The sequence below is a fragment of the Perissodus microlepis genome, chromosome 7, assembly GCF_051167445.1.
Source record: "Perissodus microlepis isolate ML-2025 ecotype Zambia chromosome 7, ASM5116744v1, whole genome shotgun sequence".
NCBI lineage: Eukaryota > Metazoa > Chordata > Actinopteri > Cichliformes > Cichlidae > Perissodus > Perissodus microlepis.
This window is the reverse complement of record NC_140467.1, coordinates 20652644-20674413: the sequence shown is the minus strand read 5'-3', so window position 1 is coordinate 20674413 and position 21770 is coordinate 20652644. Positions and strand designations below refer to the sequence as shown.

Sequence of the window (21770 nt, the reverse complement as noted above, 5' to 3'; positions counted from 1 at the left end):
TTGGTGACCAGAAGAAGCGTTGAGTGTTGAGAGAGCGGCAATCCAGCAGCAAGGATCCCGACTTCATCAAACTGAAAGCGCCACACCCAACTCTGGTCACAGACTGCTTTGTTCTGGCTCTGGCCACTACTGTCTCTTTCTCTCTCACACACACTGCCAACAGCATACTGCAACAAAGCAGTGGCAGACAGCAGGTCACATGCTTGTCCTGCCTGCTTGTCGTACTGTGCATGTATTCAAATTCCTCTCGCATGTGTATCGGCTGCCAGCTCCCTTCAGCAGGGCGTCATTTGGCTACGACTCCCGACCCGCAGCCGAGGCCGCAGTGACTGAAGCCAGACTCTGCAGCCTGCAAACTAACTGACAGAACGAATATGAAACAAGCACTTATTATAGACGGTAGTTCAGCATTTAGGGAAGTGACACAAGCGTGGAATAACGCAGCCCCCCTTCAGTCTGTAGGCACCATGTCAAAAACGTTTAAAAAGCGAACCACTGACACACAAGTGAGATGTGACATTATCGACTGCCTCGGAACCCCAAAATGACACGGTGCTAATTGCAGAGGGGGGCAAGAGTTTTTCTTACTACTGATTTAACCTCACAGGCATTTTCACAGGCAGAGTCTGGCAGACTTTAGGGGAGAGTGGCTGGCTGAGCTAGATCTGTCAATCTGGGCAGCGACTCCATCAATCTGGTGTTAACACAGTGAGACAAACAGTGCAAGCATCAGCATCATGAGCAGAGCTAAAACACACGGCAGGGCCTAATACTGGCCACCTGAACTCACTCGAGGGCTTTAAGTGCAAGTTCAATCATTTTCAGTTGCTGCTTATAACTTCATATGAGAATAATAATAACAATAACTGAAGGAATTCCTCTGAGGTGCGTCCATTGTTTCCAAGAGCTGAGGTTTGGATTCTGGCTCCCCTCAGCTACTTAACACATAAACTCAATTAAACAAACAAACAAAAAAAGATCAATGTGATATTTTATGGATGACTCCAAGGAAATGGCCTTTAGTCGCCCTACTAATCTACTCAAAAGCCATTTGAGCTCTAACACAGTGAACTTGCAATCTTAAGAAATTAATGGAACTAATGACTGACAGACCACTGTTCACTTAAATGTATGGTCTGGGGTCATGTGGATCATGTGAGCACTAAGCCACACAGAAGTGGACAAGAAAAGGGAGACGAACTGGAAATGTTCACAGGGAAATTCCACTTTCATACAATTTGGGTTTTATATCAGTTGATATCAGTTGTGATAACTCTGCTCGCTCCCAGTTGATAATCATTAAAGAGGGTTAAAGGCACCAATATTTACACAGTCCTATAGGATTTGTTTATAGGTTTTATGTACCCAAACTGTCAATTGTGATGGATCTTTTCAGAGAACATGTTTCCATTTCATCTTTAAATGGCTCAACGCGCCTTTGCAAAGTATGCAAACAGTTTTAGAGATAATTACAGCATTTGAGTGTACTCACTACAGGCATAATTTCCAAATAAAGTGGTTAAGATAATCTGTGAACCAGACTCATTTGACTACTTGCGTATTTCGCCCTGCTAAGCAAAAGCCATAAAGTACAGTAGAAAATGCTACTTTAAAGATACCACAATTATTTTCTTAACTGTGTGTGACGTAAAAGACGTCCTTTACTTCTACATTTTAGTGCCCGTTAGCGTTTTGGTTTTCTGGCATACAAATTCAGTGTTTTGATCGTTCTATTCACAGAAATAACAGCCAGCTGAAACTGTTGCACTTGGTAAATGATTTTAGGAGAATTAAGAGAGAGAAAATGATACATGTATGCATATATACTTGAATATGCAGCAGTCTTTAATATAGGACTTTAGCACAAACTCAGACAGCAGTATCTTATCTCCTGTCCCAAATTGTTCTTTGTAGTGGTTCAGTCCACAGGGAGTAAACTAAAACTCATGATATAATTCATTGGAGGCTGCAAGCTGCATTATTAGGACAGGTCTTTACTGGAGCCAGGGACAAAGCAGTTTAGCTAAACGTAACGTGTAGCTGGCGAGGATCGACTTGAGTTCTTGTGGTAAGTGACACTGTTTCCAGGTTCTTGGGCCAAGTCACATTCTCTGTGGTTAGTTTTTGCAGAACTGCCAAAAACCTGAAGTTCCTCCAATGGCTACTTGAAGCTGTTTCCAAAACTGAATAAATCCCATTGACTCCCAGGCTAAAATGCCAAACTTTAGAGGTGAAATAAACACTTTTACAGCCTGGTATAAAAATGGTTTTGGCCTGTTTAGCCAATTTCACTCACTGTGACTGTTGGGTAAAGCTTAAAATTGTAAATTATTATGGGCAGTCCACTGTTGGTGATCGATGGGTGACAGTAGATAAAAACACTGAGCTGCTTGGTTTCTCTGATACGCAGGTTTTGTTTTAAACCTGTTTCTACACAAGCCATATTTAGCATCCTATTAATCAGCCTTAGCTGTCCCCAGGTCTACCCTCTCATGCAGTAGTTGACAACACGCTGACCACACACAGCTTTTAAAGTCAGAGTTCCACCAAAGATTCCTCGTTATATACCATAAATATACTGCCTTCAGAAACTAGTAGAGACATATAAGGGTAAGAGACACAGTCTTAATCTGCAGAGGGAGTCTCACTGCTGGCTGATTTAAAAGGAATCCTTCAACATGTATCAACGCCTAAACTCGCTCGCTTAATGATCCTCGTTCCCTGTCAAAGTCTCTCTTGCTGCCTCTCCATCTGTAACCAGCTAGGCAGGATGGAGGGGAGAGGTGCTGTGCCGCTGGCTGCTCTTTGCCCCCGGGCAGTGCCAGGGGACTGATCCATGCCCTCACCGGCTGCTACCTACTGTAAGAACCACAATCAAGTGCGCCTATTCTCTATGTCAAAATAAGCCCACCAATAAAACCAAGACGTGTTTATTTCCACAAGGCGAATACTCGTTAAATGGTGCCTAAAGCAGTGACAGCCATAGCATGAGGTTAATGAATAATACAAAGGAGATGTGAGAAGCGATAATGGATGCAGAAATCCACGGAGACGGCTTTGAGCAGCTGTAGGAATAACAAACAGCGGAGCCCCCACCAAGAAACAAGCCATGTTGGAATCAAAAGGACTTCTGCTATCATGCTAACAATCTGCACCACTGACACTTCTTATACTGCAGTAAATCCTTTCAAGAAGCTTCTGGAGAAAACAAAAGTGAAAGGTATTTTAATCTCATCAGACAGCTGCACAAAAGAGAGGTAGGAATTCTCACCGGCTGTCTCTTTGGTTTGGACGCAGCTCCTTTGAATGTTTTTCTCTAAATAACACCTAACAAGTAAAATGCGCTCATGAATTAACCCCACCTGCAGATGACGGACGTAATAAAGGGATAAACGTGTCTGTGTGGGGATTATTTGTTGGATTCAGGAGTTTGTGAGAAGGACTTCAATCAATGAAATGAAGCACTTAAAGACTCTGTATCTGACAGCATCCAGGCTCTTAACAAGCCAGCTTCTGTCTTCACGGTACACATGTGTGACAGAGGTCAGCAGGTCACAAGGTGGCCTCGACTAACAGCAGAAGTGTGACAGCAGTCGTGTTTGACCGAGTGATCCAGCCGGCAGGAGAAAATGTGCGTTTATTTTAATGCACCCGTGTGCTGATGTATGTAAAAATGAGTTTGTTAGGAGCAAATTGAAGGACACAGCAACATCAGATGCACGAGACTACAAGCTAAACCACCACTGATAACGGGATTTACACAATCAATACTCTGCCAGTGCTACATTGTATCTTCCTTCAAATCATTTTGGGAATAAGACAGATTAGCTAAGGCATTAAAGAAAGCCAAGACACTCTTTTTTATATAACATTTTAAAATGCCTTTAATCTCGTGGCATGAGCATGTCGAATCTAAAATGAAAACTTCTGCGTCTTCCAGCATACACTCCTTCATCAGGCAGTGAAACAGATTTCGTAAAAGCACCGGGTCTATTCTAGTGGTGTTCCACCAACACATTGTGGCAACAGTGGATGCACCACCAAGAGGAGGTTTCTTCTAAACATGGATCGAGTGTAGGAGTTTAAGAGGAGGTTAACACAACAACTAAAGCTTTTATTCTAGAAAATAGATAAGAAATGAAACTTTATAAACTCCTTTTAAGAAGATCAACAAATATGTTGGTCTCTACTACATTTGTGCAGTGTTGGCAATGATTTCCCTTGCTGCCTTAGGTTTGTTGTAGATGGCTGCGCATAACTGGAGAACTCCAAATGAGATAATGCTTCAGGTTCAGATACAGATGTGCAATCTGCTGACAATACACAACTGCAACAATGATGGGGAATAAACAAGCATGTTTCTGCATGTTTGCATGTGTTAGAGTCCCGACTTCAGGTCAGGAAATGAGGCTTGAGGTGAGGAGGAAGAGGATAAGATTTTATTAAATTGGTGGTCAAGTTGTCTATTTTCTCTATGTGTTTTACTTTTTTGGTTCTCCAATGATAAAATATAGATATGATTTTTCATAACTTGAGTTTACAGGTGCACGCAAATGCCTCAGAGTTCAACGTGGGAGTCTATGAAGACTGACATACTTTCGATCTAACCAGGCTAACTTTTTTAACATTTTCTGGACAACAGTTGAGGCCTGGGACAAAACCACAACATGTATTTCTTGCTTTAAACAGACAGCTTTGGTTCTTTCTGGGATAGCGCTATATCTTTTATATTATGAATTTATATCTGACAGATTAAAAAAACATTACTTTTTATGTTCATCAGATTTTAAGAGTAAATGCAAAATGTCAAACTGTGCACAGACATGCCTCGGTGCTCCACAATGCATCGCAGTGACTGTTTTGTGAACGATGTCTGTGAAGGTTTGTGTCCTCTCACACCACAACCACCACAGTCCATGTGGGTGACACCTAAAATAAAACTGTGAGAAATCTCATACTATAGTTGAAGCAGACAATAGAGGGGTCTAAATACAACTAACACATAAATAAACATGGAATAGTTATCAATTTAAGGCCTTCATATTTTCATTTACATTTGTGTGATCAGGGTTAGAAAATGTGAGGGCAAAGCATAACAAAAAAAACGTGCATAAACGAGCCATGGCCATGGTAAATAAAATAAAACTAGTGACAACTGAAATCTGACTAGTTAACTGCAGTATCTTTTCAAAATCTTTTTGCCAGCGTGAATCCAAAGATAGATGCCTCACACACACGCATGCACACACACCATTCACACCATTGTGAATGACTCTATAAATACACCTGCTTAGAGATGCACATAGCTGCTGACATGCTATATGTGGCCTTAACCTCATCCTGATATTGTTTTACATGAAGCCTTGAGTATTGCTGCAGCAGGTTCAAGAATGAGTCAGCACCTCATGCAAGGACAAAGAGGGTCCAGATTGTTCACACAGAAGCTATTTCTCTTCATAAATGTAGTTGTTCACTGACTTAAATCCATTTGAACTGAATTAACTCGTTGTGCTTAAGCTATCAGTCAAACTGTCTGATCAACTGTCTTTTAACGTGCTTATTTATGACAATAACAATAAGCAATTTTACACTGCAGCTGCACAGATTTGACCCGTTTCTTCTTTAAAAATTCAGACACTTGGCTTGGTAAATACTCCCTATTCATACTACCGTATAAGCCTCTCTTTTCTAACCCTTCCTTCACACATTTCCATTTGTTTTCCTGTTTCACATCAACCAAACAAACTGCAGATGTGAGAGCAATGAACCACAAGACTGTATGATTTATCCATCCATTTTGCATTAAAAAGTCAAGAAAAAGCCAAATCTAGACACATTGGTCCAGAGCCTCAAAACAGCTGTAGAAAATAGATTAAAGACTTCCACTGTTTATGAATTATTGAAATGACTGGTATTGCTCTTTTAGTGCCTTGAGTGCTCTTATGTGGTGTTTATATTAACTTGTGAGGAAAAATAGCCACAATGGCTGCTCTTCCGCTTTCACAAATGTCTTCATCTGCCACAGATTTAAAAACGAAACATCTCTGGGCCGCTTTGGAGCTCCTTCGGCGCACTCACGAGCCCATTCGCCAGCCAGCTGGAGCTGTCAAAGCAATGTTTTCAGTTCTGCTCTCAAGGGCCTCGCCACTTACATAATGACTTGCATGAAATGTTAACGTCAGCAAAGTTGACACTGCAAAAAAGCAGCATGTTCCTTATCCCGAACCAGCAACGGGGAGAGTGAAACCAGACAGTTGAGCTCAAGAGCACCCGGAGGTGGTGAGAAGTGTTTGTCTTTCCTTGCCTGTCAAAGACGTCCACCCAAAATGCTGTTATCTGTTTTCTTGAAAGTGCCATCACTGTGGCATTTCATGCAGATTGCCACAGGGAGGGGAGGAGGAGGGTAGAAGTAGTACTGGGGCTTTTGGAGCTAGTGGATGGAGACCTTGATGGCACCGGTGGTCTGACTGTGGCCAAGCAGGCATGTTTTAACCTGTCAGCTGGTTTGAAATCACCTCATTTTGACTCAGACTCTCACTCAAGCGTTATTTTATTTTCATCCTCAGCCCGACTTAACATCACAAAATGGCTTGTACTTTTTGGTATTACATCACACCAATATTTCCTCTACCTGCTCTCTCATTCCAATCTGTAACAGGCTTACAGCTTAAAATCCCTCTTTGGTGTTGACAGCTCTACTTTTGCCGACAAGAGTTGTGTCAGACTTGTTGATCTGATGGATGTGTGTCAAATTAGTGCATTCTTTAGTCACTAAATTGCATTAAAAAGTTGAATTACCTACGTTTCGAAATCAAACCATTCGGAATCTACGATCAGGCCGGAATCAAAGTATGTTTAGACTGAAGGTAAAGCAGAACACTGCTCTAAGTGCACGCTGATCAACAGGACATAATACAGGATTTATACTGAGCCTCGTCCACAGCAGCTGAACATCATCCTGCCCTGCTGTAAAAGAAAAAAAAGCAGCCATGCACCATCAGCAGCAGCAGCGTGATGTCAGCAAGCTGAGAGGCTCGCGCTTGACGAAAAAAAAATTTCACCACCGAGCGTCACGAGCTCACAGAGCGCGTTAGCAGGGAGGTAGATGACACAAAAACAAAGCCCCGCAGCTGCAGCTCCAGCAGCCCGTCCTCTGCGACACAGAGCCCGCCCGGGTCAGCGCCCCCGACCGTCTTGTCCGTTTACACCAGTGCGTCACGTCTATCTGCTGCACCCCGCCAGATGTGGAGCCTCGCATCCACCAGCCAACATCTGTAACCGTACCCGCACATTTACTGCATTATGTAAGAAAACAGGGTGACATTCATCCGAGGCGGTGGCGACGGTGGAAGAGAGTGACGTGAGAAAGGTGTAGGTGTGTGTGCGTGTGTAGGCATCATAAGGTGGAGGGTATTTTTGAATGATGGTGTGGGTTAAGGTGTCCTGGCGAAACATCTGAACTGGGGTGGCGGGGTGGGGGGTGGACAGGAGGCTGCAGCCGATGAGCTGACTGATCGGGGCAGCCAGCAGCTCCGCAGGACGGAGGTTTGGCATTCCTCACCCCGGTGTCTGCTCTTACTGACAGCGGGAGCTGAACAACACAGAGCTGAAAGAAAGGAGAAAAGGAAGGCTTACCTCCTCCACCGTGCCTTCAGTCTGAGCACAGCCCTCCGCCACAGACTGTCCTTTCTGAAGAGGAAGAGCAGACCTCCTCACCAAAAACACCCGTGCTGATTTTTTTTTTTACCGCAGGGAAAAAGCCGCCGTCGTTAACAGAGCGCGTATCCGGCTGCTCAAATCTCCAAAATGTGCCGCAGATAAGATCCGGTCTTTGCTTTCCCGTCCCTCTGTCCGTGTCGTACTCCCGGCAGCTTCTGTTTTGGGTGCTCCCGTCACGTCTGCCCTCCTCCCACAGCAGCTCCTCCAGCTCCTCTGTGCTCTCTTCTCGCTCTCTCTCCCTTTTTTTCCTCTACGAGCCGCGGTGCTGTTACCGCGCGTGGACTCGCGCTTGCGCGTTCACGTACACCGTAGGATGGGCGCTTTATAGCAGTGATGCTGGTGGGTGGAGGTGGGAGACTGCTGTGAACCAACAGCGATTGTTTTCACGTCAAGACCTGAGCAATAAAAGTCGTTTTTGTTAGTTTGTTTTTTTCTGAGCAGAATTAACGTGTTGGCTCTGAGAGTGTCACTCAGATTATGACGTGCTGAGGGGTGTGGCCAATACTGACACACCCAATATACAATAAACTAACACACACAGGAAGATGCATAAATTGGAGTAAAATATCTTTGTACTTCTGGAAGATTTACGACTGAATTTAGAGGAGGTTTTTACAGTATGGTGTTTTGCATTAAGCCAGTTATAAAATGACCAATATACAAATCAGTACTACCTGCAGAAACAAGTACTTATTTTGAAGATGAAATCCAAGCCAAGGCTTACCTTATTTATTTAATACACAGAATGACACAGAAAGCTTAATTTTACTGTCTGTTTTCTATTATTGTTTTATAGATGCAATCATGTAATCCTTATCAACGTGTCACCGAGATTAAAAATCTTTTGTTTTTCCAAGACTGACTGGGCCAAAAGGGCAGCAGAGAATTAACCATTAAAAATGAAGAAAGAAACAAACACAACTGACTCACAATACAAGCAAGTGAACGCAGGTCCATGTCAGGGCCTTGATGTGCTTCCAGCTTCCCAGTGTGTCCTTAGTAGAACTGACTTTACTGACATGTTTCTATTATTTTGTGCATGATTAAAATATGCCACCAAAGATCTATTAGACAACGAGGCTGAATGTGTTGTGGATATCTTACATCCTTCTATGTGGGATAAACCAAATGTTGAGTGTGGAAAAAAACAAACAAACCCAATGGCTGTCAGGGACTTTTTATAGTGTAGCATGAGTGTATCATTGATTTAATTACCACTTGCTGTCAGAGACATGTTACCAAGAGACCTAATTATGTGCAGACATTCTTGTGTGATGCCAGGATGGATTCACATCTCTCACGACCTGTTCTGTGACATCTCAGGCACTCCCAGTGTTGTCTTTGGGCTGTTTAGAGAGCCTCAGCGACGTCTCCGATGTCTGTCAGCCTACCACTTTGGGCCAAGCCAAAACATCTCGGCATCAGTTTGATGGCTGGCCGCAAGCATTAATGATCCCCAGAGGATGAAGCCTAATGACTTTGTTGATCCCTAATACTTTTTTGGGCAGAAACCCATGTGTGCTTTTCTTTTTGGTTAAAAGTTAAGTGTCTTAAAAACTAGTAAATGATTTCCTTGATGATGATATTTATTGGCTGCACATATGTTGTACTCAGGGACAGTTTAAAATATGGGTGTGGACACCAAGGCATCAAACACTGATTTTGAACTACAACTCACAATGAAAGCTGAAAGCAGGAGCGCCACCAAGGGGGGGGGGGGGGGCAAGGGGGCACTGCCCTCCAAATTTGCTGACATTAGGTTACTCCATTCAGGGAAAGTGAATCTTAAGCTACTTCCGCTATGAAAAAATTCCAGAGGCACCCCTGGCTGGAAGCTGTCATATTGTTTTGGGTGTTTTTTTTGTTTTTGTTTTTTTGTTTTTTTTTTGGGGGGGGGGGGGGGGGGGGCAAAACTGATCATAAAATAGAGTGATGTGATGTTATCAGTCACAGGAGTCAAGCATAAGGCCTGGGGCCAGAATCAGCACAGCAGTGAATCCAATACATTTTGGAGTTTTAACTGTAAAAGTTTTACAGCTTTTCCTACTGATAAAGTAATAGATAAACAATCAACTGATAGAAAAGTTGCTTTTTCCCCCGCTGTTTTATTTGTGTTTTTTTTACAGTGGGTCAAAAAGAGGATATTTTCTGTGAATTAATAAAAACTTTGCTTTATAATAGGACAGTCTGGGCGATGCGCTACCAGAACGTTTCACTGTAATTTAACACATTTATTTCCTTAAGCCCAATGAGCGGCTTCTTTCATTTATTAAAATTGAACATCTTGAACATCTTTCTTATATTATGCTATATTATATATTTTAATATAAAGCTCCTTGAGGTGACTGTTGTTGTGAATTGATGCTATATAAATAAAACTGAACTGAAATTAATTCAATATTAAGATGTAACAGGGAGTAAAAGTGTAATTAGATTTCTTTACACTGACAGAAAACAGATTTTCACTGCTTAAGATCAAAGTGTGGCCTACAGTTTGACGTCCCTGGTCTTCACTGGCAAGTTTAGTTAGCAAGATACAGCCATAAACTGCACAGACACAATACCAAGGAGCACACTGATTAAATACTAGAATTTCACTCACCTCAAACTTCCGTTGAGTTAGTATAGAGGGGAAAGTTATCTAATGGGGGTGAGGACTGTTTTGTAGCAGGTTGTGCTCATGCTTTTGAATGCTCTAAAGCTGGAAATTTCAACATAGCAGTCAAAGGAGCTTGCAAAGAAAAGCGTCTGGACTTCTTTAAGTTACTTGAAGACGTTTCACCTCTCATCCGAGAAGCTTCTTCAGTTCTAAGGTCAAATGGTGGAGAGTCCCAGATATAAACCTAGTGGGAGTATCCCCCCACAGAGGGACAAAAGGACCCCCTGATGATCCTCTAATCGCCTGAGCCAAGGTGTGAAACTGGGTGTGGGTCCCAATCAGCCAGAGTTTCGGGTGTGTTCGTTGTGAAACCTGGCCCCACCTTATCATGCGAATTCCTGAGGTCAGATGGCCCAGGATGTGAGTGGGCGTTAAGGCGTCTGGGAAGGGATCTCAAAACTGGATTATAGATGGCAGAGAGTTGGTGTCGTAAACCCCCGCCTCTGTTCAAAGATGGTCGCTCACAGTGGACATAGATGGCTTCTTTCACTCCTCTTTCAAACCATCTGTCCTCTCTGTCCAAAATGTGAACATTGGCATCCTCGAAAGAGTGTCCTTTATCCTTAAGATGCAGATGGACTGCTGAGTCTTGTCCTGTGGAGGTGGCTCTTCTGTGTTGTGCCATGCGCTTGTGAAGTGGCTGTTTGGTCTCTCCAATGTAGAGGTCTGGGCATTCCTCGCTGCACTGTACAGCATACACCACATTGTTAAGTCTGTGTTTTGGCGTTTTGTCTTTCGGGTGAACCAGTTTTTGTCTGAGCGTGTTGCTGGGTCTGAAATGCACCGGGATGTCATGCTTGGAGAAAACTCTCCTAAGCTTTTCTGATACACCGGCTACATAGGGGATGACAATGTTGTTGCGTCTGTCCTTCTTATCCTCCCTCGTTGGTGTCTGGTCTTCTTTTCTGTGCCTCTTTGCTGACTTTAAGAACGCCCATTTAGGATAGCCGCACACAACATAGCAGTCTTGACCTCAAGTGGCCACTAGAGGAACTGCAGTTTTTGGGACTTAGTTTTTGTTGTTGTGTTTTTAGGCTGTTACTACTTGGTTGTACCTACATTATTTCGTATAATACGTTTCTTTTAAATGTAAAAACAAACAAAATGTGTTTACTGCTAAATGATAAAGAAAATAATTAAGTTAGTGGTTGGAATAGATGAAAGATGCAACTGTGACACCGGTAACAACGGCATTTTTCCATTTCCTTTTTTTAAACTTAGTGTGAAAAACGTCACAATAATTAAGCACAATGGCAAAGACAGAGAAAGAAACTACAGGTTTTTATCAAAGTCACAGATCACCATGCTTGATCATAATCATCTGATCTCCTTTTCCTTCCCTGATAAACATTTTGATTTTCTAAACCTTTATAAATCTTTTCAAACTAAACCTCACAGCACAGAACACAGAAAAACCTGTGCTTTCCAAAACACCTGTGCACATGTGGACAGAGCCATAACTCAAAAAACACCTAAAACTCTCAACATAGTGGCATCAGATAAAGAAAATGCACTTGTCTGTTATCATACATATGTTGCTGTTTATTTTTTTCCTTGGCGGACTAAACTTCTGTAATGCACGCTGAAAAGCTAAACTGTATCTGGTAACCTCAGTACATGGATCCAAAGTTGCAGTGAATTTGGAGGATTTGTACATTTGTTGAAACTTTTAATAACAACAAACTGATCAAGTATTGGTCCCTGGTCGCAGCCGTTGGAATCAAACAATAAATTATTGTCAGAGTTATAAAAAACTCGGAGTATACAGGAGCATTTCTGCTACGTCATTATAAGAATTAATCACAGGTTTTTTTCTTCTTTGAGGCGTGTGATGACAGCGGGTTGGCTGTGAGTCAATACTGGCTTCACACAACACACCTTTGTGTCACGATGGATTTGTCATTGGAAAGGTCACTGTCGTTTCATTTTCGTTTCCACCGCAGGGGTGTTTGGTGAAATGTAACTCCTTTTGAGGTACGGACACACCACACACAGTAAATCTTTGAGAAATCTTATGAGAGAAGATTTAGCAGCCGATCTCAGATAAACTGCTCCAGGGCTGCTTACTCTTGACAGATAATACCTTTGCTGGCAGGGAACTAACTCTCTTTACATTCAAATATGTGTGTGTGTGTGTGTGTGTGTGTGTGTGTGTGTGTGTGTGTGTGTGTGTGTGTGTGTGTGTGTGTGTGTGTGTATGTGTGTGTGTGTGTGTGAGGGAAGAAAGACAGATCACATGTACTTCTGTAGCGGGTTTGAAAACATCCCACCTGTTTTTCACAGGATCGGTTTCCAGCCCGGTGACATATTTACCAGCCAGACATGTTGAAAAGGAAATCCTCCCCTGGAATCCTACTCCGTGTCGCGGGGCCCTCTGCTCACACATTCAGGCTAGCGTCAGCGTCCAAAATGACAGTAGCCTGACATTAAATTAGAGGATCAGGAGCTGAGCGAAGAGGCCGGGGTGATGGAGACAGTCGACTAGAAACGTTTAAATGGAGGGAAGTTTAGCCAGGAGGCTGACAGGGCTCTACTGACATGAGAAACCTGAGATAGGATGAAGAAAAAATCTGTATCCTCGGGAACAGAGGAGACAGTAACAAAGACACCTCTTGCTATTTGACACTTGGAAATTTTTCTATTTAAAACAGAGTGAAAAGTGGCCCCGTCTCACAGTGGCAACATCTGTATACCAGCATGAACACACACAAAGCAAATAACATATATATTTTAGGTCAAACTAATGTTTTTTATATAAGATTTATAAAAGATGGGAATCCACTCTGTTTGGGTTTCCATTAAAGTCCTATTTTTACAGCCAACCTGATGATTTTTTTTTATTTCTTTTGCACTTTTACATCTGACTGAAATAAGACTGAAAGTGCTGAGTTGTGCTGGCCACAAAGAATGATGTAAATGTTGTTAAATATTCTGTCTGGTGAACAATTGTTTCCCATACAGTATATCTCAAAGATGTTCTGGGGAAATCTTCCAGTCTCACACCCACCTGATATGACACACTGTCTAATACCTGTCTCATTTCCCGGCCGTGCAAATAAGTCGGGCATCCCGTCTTTTCATAATCTTCTCTTAATTTTTTCTTTGTGTCACAGTTAATTATATCTCATGATGTGACTTTTATGACTCATGAAACTAAAAAGAAAAACACTGCTGGTCTTTGCCTCATACTTTTTCTGGGAAATTCGTGGATGGAAGCATAACTGAATGAAAAACACGAGATGAATCAAGTTAATCACAAAATAATCCCTGGTTGTACTGAAGAACAACAGAGAGAAAAGAAAAGAAACTACAAGCTTTCTTTAACAACATGGTTCACCATGCTTTACCCAGATGATCAATTTTTACTTTTCTACACTGAAAACAATCATAAAAATAATCAATAGCCTTAGCCTGTTACGTTTCCACAGAAATCTTCTCAAAGTAATTCTTGCATCTTTGAAATGGAGATAACATTTTGACAACAGAAAACAGGTTATTAAAATAAAAATAAACAATTTTAACTTCTGTTTTCAGGGTTTTTTTTTTTCAATCTTTAACTTATTAAACTAATAATATTATTTATTCATACTTAAACATTTTATTTTATATACCTGTACATGACTTCTCTAATAACTAGGGTGGTAAATATAGAAAATGTTTGCTAGCTACTTTTGCTAGTATTAGCCTGCTCACTAAAACGTTTTAGCTAGTTACTGATGCAAGATTTAATACAGTGATATACGACAATACATTTAAGTTGCAACAGACCATATACACCAGCCACTTTGTTAGTTAAACCTTGTACTAGTACCAGGTTGGACACATTTTACCTTCAGGAGAGACGTAACTCTTTTTGGCACAGATTCAGTAGAAAAGCATTCCTCTGAGATCTGAGTTCATGTTCACACAATAGCATAAAAAATGCTGAAGGTTTGCTCTCTGCACCTCCGTAATGCACATATCTTATCCAAATATCCAAATTCTGGCTCTACCATCTAAATGTCGCAGCAGAAATCAAAATCGAGACTTGTCAGATCAGAAAAGGTTTTTCTGGTCTTCTGTTGTTCAATTTTATGAGCCTGTGTGAATTGTAGCCTCAGTTTCTTCTTGTTTCCTGACAGGAGTGGTTCTTGATGTTGTTTTCTACTGCTGTAGTGCACTCGCTTTAAGCTTATGTTAAGATCTTCAGAAGTACTGACTGATGGAGTTTTATGACAAATGTTTGGCTAGCTTTTAGCTACCTGTGTTTTTATTTAAGCTAGCTGCGCTGTTCTCTGTATTGCTTTGTGCCAAATGACTTACACAAAGTTTACATTTTTGTTATCAGTTCTTTTCACTCACATTGTAACTTATTTTACTAATTCTTTTAGACATATATTGATTTATGTTTATGACTTATCTGCTAAGCTTTTAATTTTGTAGTACTTTCCCAAATGGCATATCTTTTTCTGCAATGAATGAAAAATTCCCACAATCTTAAATACACCTGTCTCACACCTGCCTCAGTTCTGACTCCTTGGGCATCCCACCATTTCAAAATCCCTTACGAATTTTGCACCGTGTGACTGTTTCCGGATTATGTCTGATGATCAGTGCTTCATGACTCACAAGATTAAGAACAAAAATAGAACAGCTGAAAGGTAGATTCAGTGGGCCACCATGTTTCCTGACGTCTGGGAAATGTGGGGAATAAACCACATGCAGATATTTTGGAAGATCTAGAAAATCTGTTACCAAATACACTAAGAGATGTGGTGTGATAGTAGTGGAGTGGACCTAATTGCAAAATGCAGAGACAGTTGAGATAACAGACAAAAACAAGTCTTTGTTGGCAAAAAGAGCTAAAATTAAAGATATATATCAAAACAGAACATGGGAGCTGAAAACAAACAGAGATCATAAACAAGCATAACAAATGATTTACACAAATTATGTTTTTGCTTGTTTTTCTGTTTGTGACAGCATGGTTTTAATTTTACTGGATAAACTAAATTATACATAAAATTAAATGTACAACAAAGACTAAAAAGATTAATTACCACAGTTCAGGATAAAGTATTTTATTTGGATGTCCAAACTCACTGACAATGTGTCACACATACAAAAGCTATATAAAAATTATACCTGATCAATGTTTATTGACCACAGGACTGCTGAGCTGAATTGTGAGCAATGATATTCTTTTAGGCCATGAAATTAACCCACAGTGTATTTCTTAGCTTTTTAAGGTGTCTCATAAAACTATGAGTTTGTAGGCCATAATAATGAGAAGAAATGTCATCAAAGTCAAAGAATGGGAACATAAAAATCTATTCATATGGTTTGGGTTTTTTCTCTTGGCATGAGTTAAGGGTAGATGCAGAGCTGTAAATGGACTGGTTCTTATATGGTACTTTTCTAGTCGAGCACTCAAAGCACTTTATATAACACGCCTCATTTGCCCATTCATACAAGCTCTTTTCTATGTTTTTTCTACCTAAGCGCTTTGTATCTAACATTAACACTCTGATAGATGAATTGGAGAGCAACTTGGGGTTCAGTATCTTACCCAAGGATACACACAGGCTGGAACCGAACCACCGACCCTCCGACTGGTAGATGACTTACTCTGCCTCTTGGTTGATACCTTTTGAGTCACACCAGATTGGTTTAAAAGTACTTTTTGCAATAACCTTCTGCAATAACCTTCTGCAAAGTTGAATAAAAACTTCCACCACTAGGGGTCAGGATTTTTTGAGTGGGTTCTGTTGTTCTTTTAACTTATGAGACTTCCTTTATATTCCTACACCCATCGCTTCAATTGGCTTTTCTTGGCTGCTGATTGTAAATAAAAATGTGACCACAACAACAACAACAACAACAACAACAACAACTGTATTATGCAAAACTACAGCCAGGTCCATATTCAACTGTGGTTGATATTTCTTCAACACAGTACACAGATGTTTTCATAGTGGTTGTTTCTTCATTGTCCTGATGGTGTTATGTAAGTTTGGAAGCTTTAACATGATTTTAAAATGCTGGAATTTACAATGAACATTATAATGAAATATTCTAACATGAAACTGTTGAGATTTTTTACAATCGCAACGTAAAAGGCTCATTTAAACAGACTTTTAAACTGAGGAAACTAACACAGATACACTGTAGACTTCATTTATATCGTATTTCTTTCAGTCCTTTAACTAATACTGTTTATTGTGTTTTTGTCTACATTCTTTAGTAGTTTCACACGGACAGCAAATTTTAAAAGTGTGTATCTAAGCAACATTGTAGTGTATATCACAGCACAGCAGGTGTTGATGCTTTAAAGGATGATGACCTGGAATTGGCTGCAGTTCTATGCGTTTGCTAGCTGAATCTGACTGCATGGCTGTGTGTTAATGTGAGGTTTCTGGTCTGTGGATCCTCTTCACAGTCTCCTATTTCACCTGAGTGCTGACACTAAAATGCCACTACACTGATTTCTATAAGAGACAGTAAAAATCCTTTTGGAGCAGACTCCTTTAGTGATACCGTACAATTAAAGGCAAAAAGAGGAAACTTGATAGCTCAGAGCTGCCACTCAGCCAAGAGCTGGTTTGTCAAAACAATGTCAAAACAGATTGTCAGGAGAGACTCCTCCCAAAAAGTCACAGCGTGGTTGCTTTGGATTCAGCTCAGATGTCAGAAATTTGAAAAACAGAGCAATTGCAATAAGGTCTTTTCAGATGAATAAACAGGGTGCCATCATTTGTTTGTTTATTGAGATGTTGTGAGTGGTTGTAACTTTCTACTTTCCTGTGGCAATCCCCTGAGTGCAATGTGATGATGTGATTATATCTGATAACCTGGCAGACGTTCACAAAGCTGGGCTGTGCAATAGAGAGAAAAACCTCAAACAGGAACAAAGGTTTCTCCTAACACGCTACGGTGCTGTGTACACGATCAGCTACAATCTCTGCTTTTACTGATCAGATCTGTAGAAGTAAATGAATTCCCCCCCTGGAAAAACAAAACTTTAGTTGTGTTTAGTATTTGTTTAGGGCTTTCAAGCTTTCATGGACTTTCTAAAAATGGAAATTTGACTGATAACATACAGTGAGCTGACTCATCGCACTGACAATAAACGTAGCAGGCTTGGGGGGATTTTTCGTGACTAAAGCTGATTTTTATCTGTCCAGTTGTGTGAAAAATCCCAAAAATAGTTTTGAATAGATTGCACTTGTTCCTGCAGTACATGCACGTTCACTTAAGGCTTTTTTTTAATGTCACAGACCTTTAACCTGGATTGTGGATAGCACAGTGAACTGTGTTCAAAGACAAGGATTTCTGGACGTGTTCCTGAAGCCATGCAGTGATTTCCACGACAGGATCCTGCCTGTTTTCAAGGATGGCATGGACGGATATCCATCACTGATTTTCACTCTTGTCCCTTGTGTACAGAAATTGCTCCAGAATCTCAGAATACTGTGATATTATCTATGATGAGATATTCAAAGTCTAGACATTTTTATGCTGAGGTGCACTTTTCTGAAACTGTTGCACAATTCGTAGATACATTTTTTTGAAGACCGAGGAACCTCTTCTGAAAACCTGACCTGACCTGTTGTCAGTTAACCTAACTGGTTTCAAAATGTTTCACTTACTTTTCTAGCTTTTCCCCCCCTTTGTCTCAGATTTTTTTGAGATGTGTTGTTTAAAATGAGCTTATATTTCTTATAAATGCCAGTTTAAACAGCATTTGATGTGTGTACTGTGAATAAACCGGGTTCATGAGATTTGCAAATCAATGATTTCTATTTTTATTTACATTTTACACAACGTCCTGTTTTTTTTTTGTTTTGTTTTTTTTTGGGGGGGGGGATTCTGCAATTCTGTTACTGGTCTATTACTTTAGTTTGTCACTCCCCAACATTAGTTTCAGCAAACGCTATAGCTCCTCTCAAGAGCCACAGCTTCTTGAAGTTGCTTCAAGCACATAGGAGGAAAGATGATGGCGTCACAAGATTCCTGAGCTAATCTTACCTAATAGGACATCATTTTTTCTAACACACTGCTGTGTTTACTTTCACACAAAGTAAACACCTGCTAAAAAAAAAAAAGCCATTTTCTGCATGTTCCCTCTTTATGCTCTCTGTGAAAATCTTCTTCGCTTCCCCTTGTCCACTATAAACGACTGCTTTTCCTTCCTTTACCTGCCTCCTTTTAATATACATCTGAATGATTGACCTGTCAAACCTAATATGGGTTTTCCACCGATGACATCGATGGCTGCTCTCTTCGTCACTTCAAGGGATGTTGTGTCTCACTCTGCTTTCCTTTTGTAGTTTCCTGGCATGACTGCTTTTCTGCATTATCTAACATGTTAGGCCACTTAGGGACTCCAGGTGGAAACATATGTATGATTATAATCGGGTGCAAAGCAACATCTGGTTTTCATCACAGAAGGATTTGGTGTACTTGTACACTGTCCCAATAAAATAAACTCACAGTAAACCAAATGAATGATGTACTAATACCTTGAAATACCAGTTTATACTTCAGAGATTTAATTTCACTTCAGTGCCTTATAGTACAGTGAGTTGAACCACTGGTTCAGTTTATCCCACAGCAGCAGCAACACAGTGTGTTGGCCACCACCAGCACCAGCATGTACTGTAAATAGTTTCAGTCACATTTGCTTTGATGTAGCAGTCATAAAATCTGATGGGCTACAGCTTTTAAGGTAAACTGGTGCTTATAATATACCAGCTAAACCCACTGGTCTGTACTGGCCCTCTTGCTCTTCAGCTTATTCAAGTGTTATAAAGGATTTAGAAGCTACTGAGCACATGAGCTGCCAGGGTGAATCTCAGGTTGTTGTTTTATGCAGCACCGCCATCTACTGTTCAAACCAATGAATTAGCAGATAATGTTGACTATTGTCTCCATCTTCCACAAATTAAACATTATACACCCCTTCATGTTTACCGGGCCAACTATACATTACACCTACAGGAGCTGGTTGGCTATGGAAACCTATCCCATGAAGCTCCTGGTTCTCACTTTCTGTGCTGGTGCCTTTGTTACCAAGTCAGCAAAGCTTTGGTTATGTTGGTGACTTTTACGCACCGTGCGTAGAGAGATGATTATGTGAGAAAATGTGAGAAAATCCCAGCAGATCCCAACAACGGTACCATGTTCAAGGTCACTTCAAACTACTTTCTGTCAGTTTCTGATGCTCAGTTTGAACTTCAGCAGGTCGTCTTGACCTAAATCACAATAGACATTAGCAAGAGTGCTGCACTGCAAGCAATTAAAAACTGATTTCTTAGACATTAAATTAAAAAAGAAAATTGCAAGGCCAATAAAAAGAGTTTAAAATAGACAATAATATTAAAAACAGCAAGAGGAAATAAATCAAAGCGATACCGACACAGTTAGACTTCATCTTAACGAGCAGTGGTGTGTTTTAGTCGACAATTGGAAACTGTTACTGAGATAAATAATGAGGTCAGCATATGCACAAGGACAATTAATCACATCTCTAAATGATATGGTTAATTGTCTCCTAGAAAATTTTAGATCCACTGCAGAAATTTTAATCTTCAACCAATTTGATTTGAGCGTGTGCAGGCGAGTGCTGATCATTTTTGGGTAAAGAAAAACCGTGAAGGTGTACTTTTGGTCAAGATTTTAACACTAACCAAGGAAAAATAATGAGGCCCATGAAAGTGTAAGCAATCTCTGTGAGCCAAAAACTGTTCTGAACTCATAGAAGTCTTTTCTATTCTTAAATCTTCAGGACGTCAAAGAGAGATTATATCCCCAATATGGTTCTGTTTCTTTTCTCTCTTTTTTCTTCTGCATTAATGTATTTATATTATGATAAAAATTAAATGAAATCCACAGTTTAAGACTGTAAAAAGTTCAGTAAAGGCATTTATTATCTACAGTCAGTGAGCAATGCTGTTAAATAACCAAAATAATCATGCAGTAAAGAAGCAGCCCTGCTAAACAGAAACCTGGAGAAATAAAAATAAAATGTGTTTCTAAATAGTGACACTAGAAGGCGCCACTGCTCAGTGTGTCTGGTAATGACAAAGACTGGACGCTCACAATAAGCAGACATGCTGTGGCCTACTTAGTGCTGACTCTTGGGGCAGCTAATTGTGCAACTCTAAATTCAGGCTGGCTTTGCTGATCTCTGCAGACAAAGGATTGTGGGTAACAGCCTCTGCTGTGCATTGTGTCCAAGAAGCCATACAGTAACATGAGTGCGCGCAGGTTTTGTCCGAGGAGGAGAGACACCTGATCCTGACACACAGTGAGCTTGTATGAGAGTCAGCAGACAGTGAAAGTGTACATGAGAGGATGAACACTGTTTCAAAGGAAACCTTCAGTTCTACATGTCTCTGAAGTCCGGTTTGCACACATCTACACGTCTGTGAAGTCTGCATCACTAACAGGGAGGGTGATGGGTTTAAACTTTGTGATAACAGTGACAGTAAGAGTTTTTACTGTCTTTCTCTTCACCTACTCTGCTCAATTCAAGGCTGCTGTGTCAATGCTGAAGCAGGACTAGAGGGAGGGAGAGATTACCCTTTCCTTGGCCTTCACTCTCACCATGAAAGTGCTCAATAAAACCACGATGTCAGCAAGCTGTCTGTAGGGAGGTGCAAAGTTTAAGAAATCATTTTTATTCCGATTTTAACAATTTAGTGGTAAATTTTGGTCAATGTCCCCGACCAAAAAAGCATCGTAGCACAGTGTCGGTTTAAATGTTCATTGAACAGTTGGTTGAGTTACTTTGATGAGGTTAAAGTGTTACATCAGTGCACCTTCCAAGATTAATCCATTATAATGGGCAGCAGATAGGACAGACAACTGTTTTCACGACTTTGAACTCCAGTCAGCGTAGTGAAAACTGTTAGGTCTCACTTATTTACTGAAAGTTGATTCGCAGTCAGCTACAGATACAACTTTCTCTATACATGTGTTTCCAGAATAGTTGACTTGGTGATAGAGTAACATTTTAAATCCAACAATAGTTTGTTCTCAAGGCAAAGTTAAAATAAATAAATAACCATCAGCAACATACATCGATATGATTAAGTTCTTCTGGATTATATTATGGGATATCCTTGTTGTAAAAAGGCAGTTTAAGCCTGTGGACCTTTACTGACCAAGATTTAACCCATCAGCAAAACCTCTGACATCCAACAACAGGGCAAAGGTCTTATGGGAGTGGTGATTGACATGGAGGAGAAGATAGATGAGGAATCCCAGCTGACATTAGCATCACAAGGAAAGTAGACTGAGAAGTACCAGGGACTGAAGGACTAACTAGACAAGATGTGGAAGGTGAAATCCAAAGTAGCCCAGTGGTAATGCAAGCTTTAGGAGCCGCTATTGTCATCAGCATGTTTAT

The 21770-nt window shown here is 40.7% G+C and overlaps 1 protein-coding gene across 12 annotated transcripts in view; it reads right to left on the bottom strand.

The window, feature by feature from the left end:
• LOC146383002 (unconventional myosin-IXAa-like) overlaps positions 1–8013 on the bottom strand; it is a 151964-nt gene extending 143951 nt beyond the window's left edge. For 7 of the 12 annotated variants that reach the window (XM_084934062.1, XM_084934066.1, XM_084934067.1 and 4 more), the window contains exon 1: positions 7636–8010. The gene's annotated coding sequence lies outside the window, so the exon portion shown is untranslated. Of the gene's footprint in view, positions 1–7635 lie in introns of all 12 variants that reach the window. The other 5 variants (XM_084934064.1, XM_084934065.1, XM_084934071.1 and 2 more) reach the window with 3 other exon arrangements.
• Positions 8014–21770: the final 13757 nt, after the last annotated feature.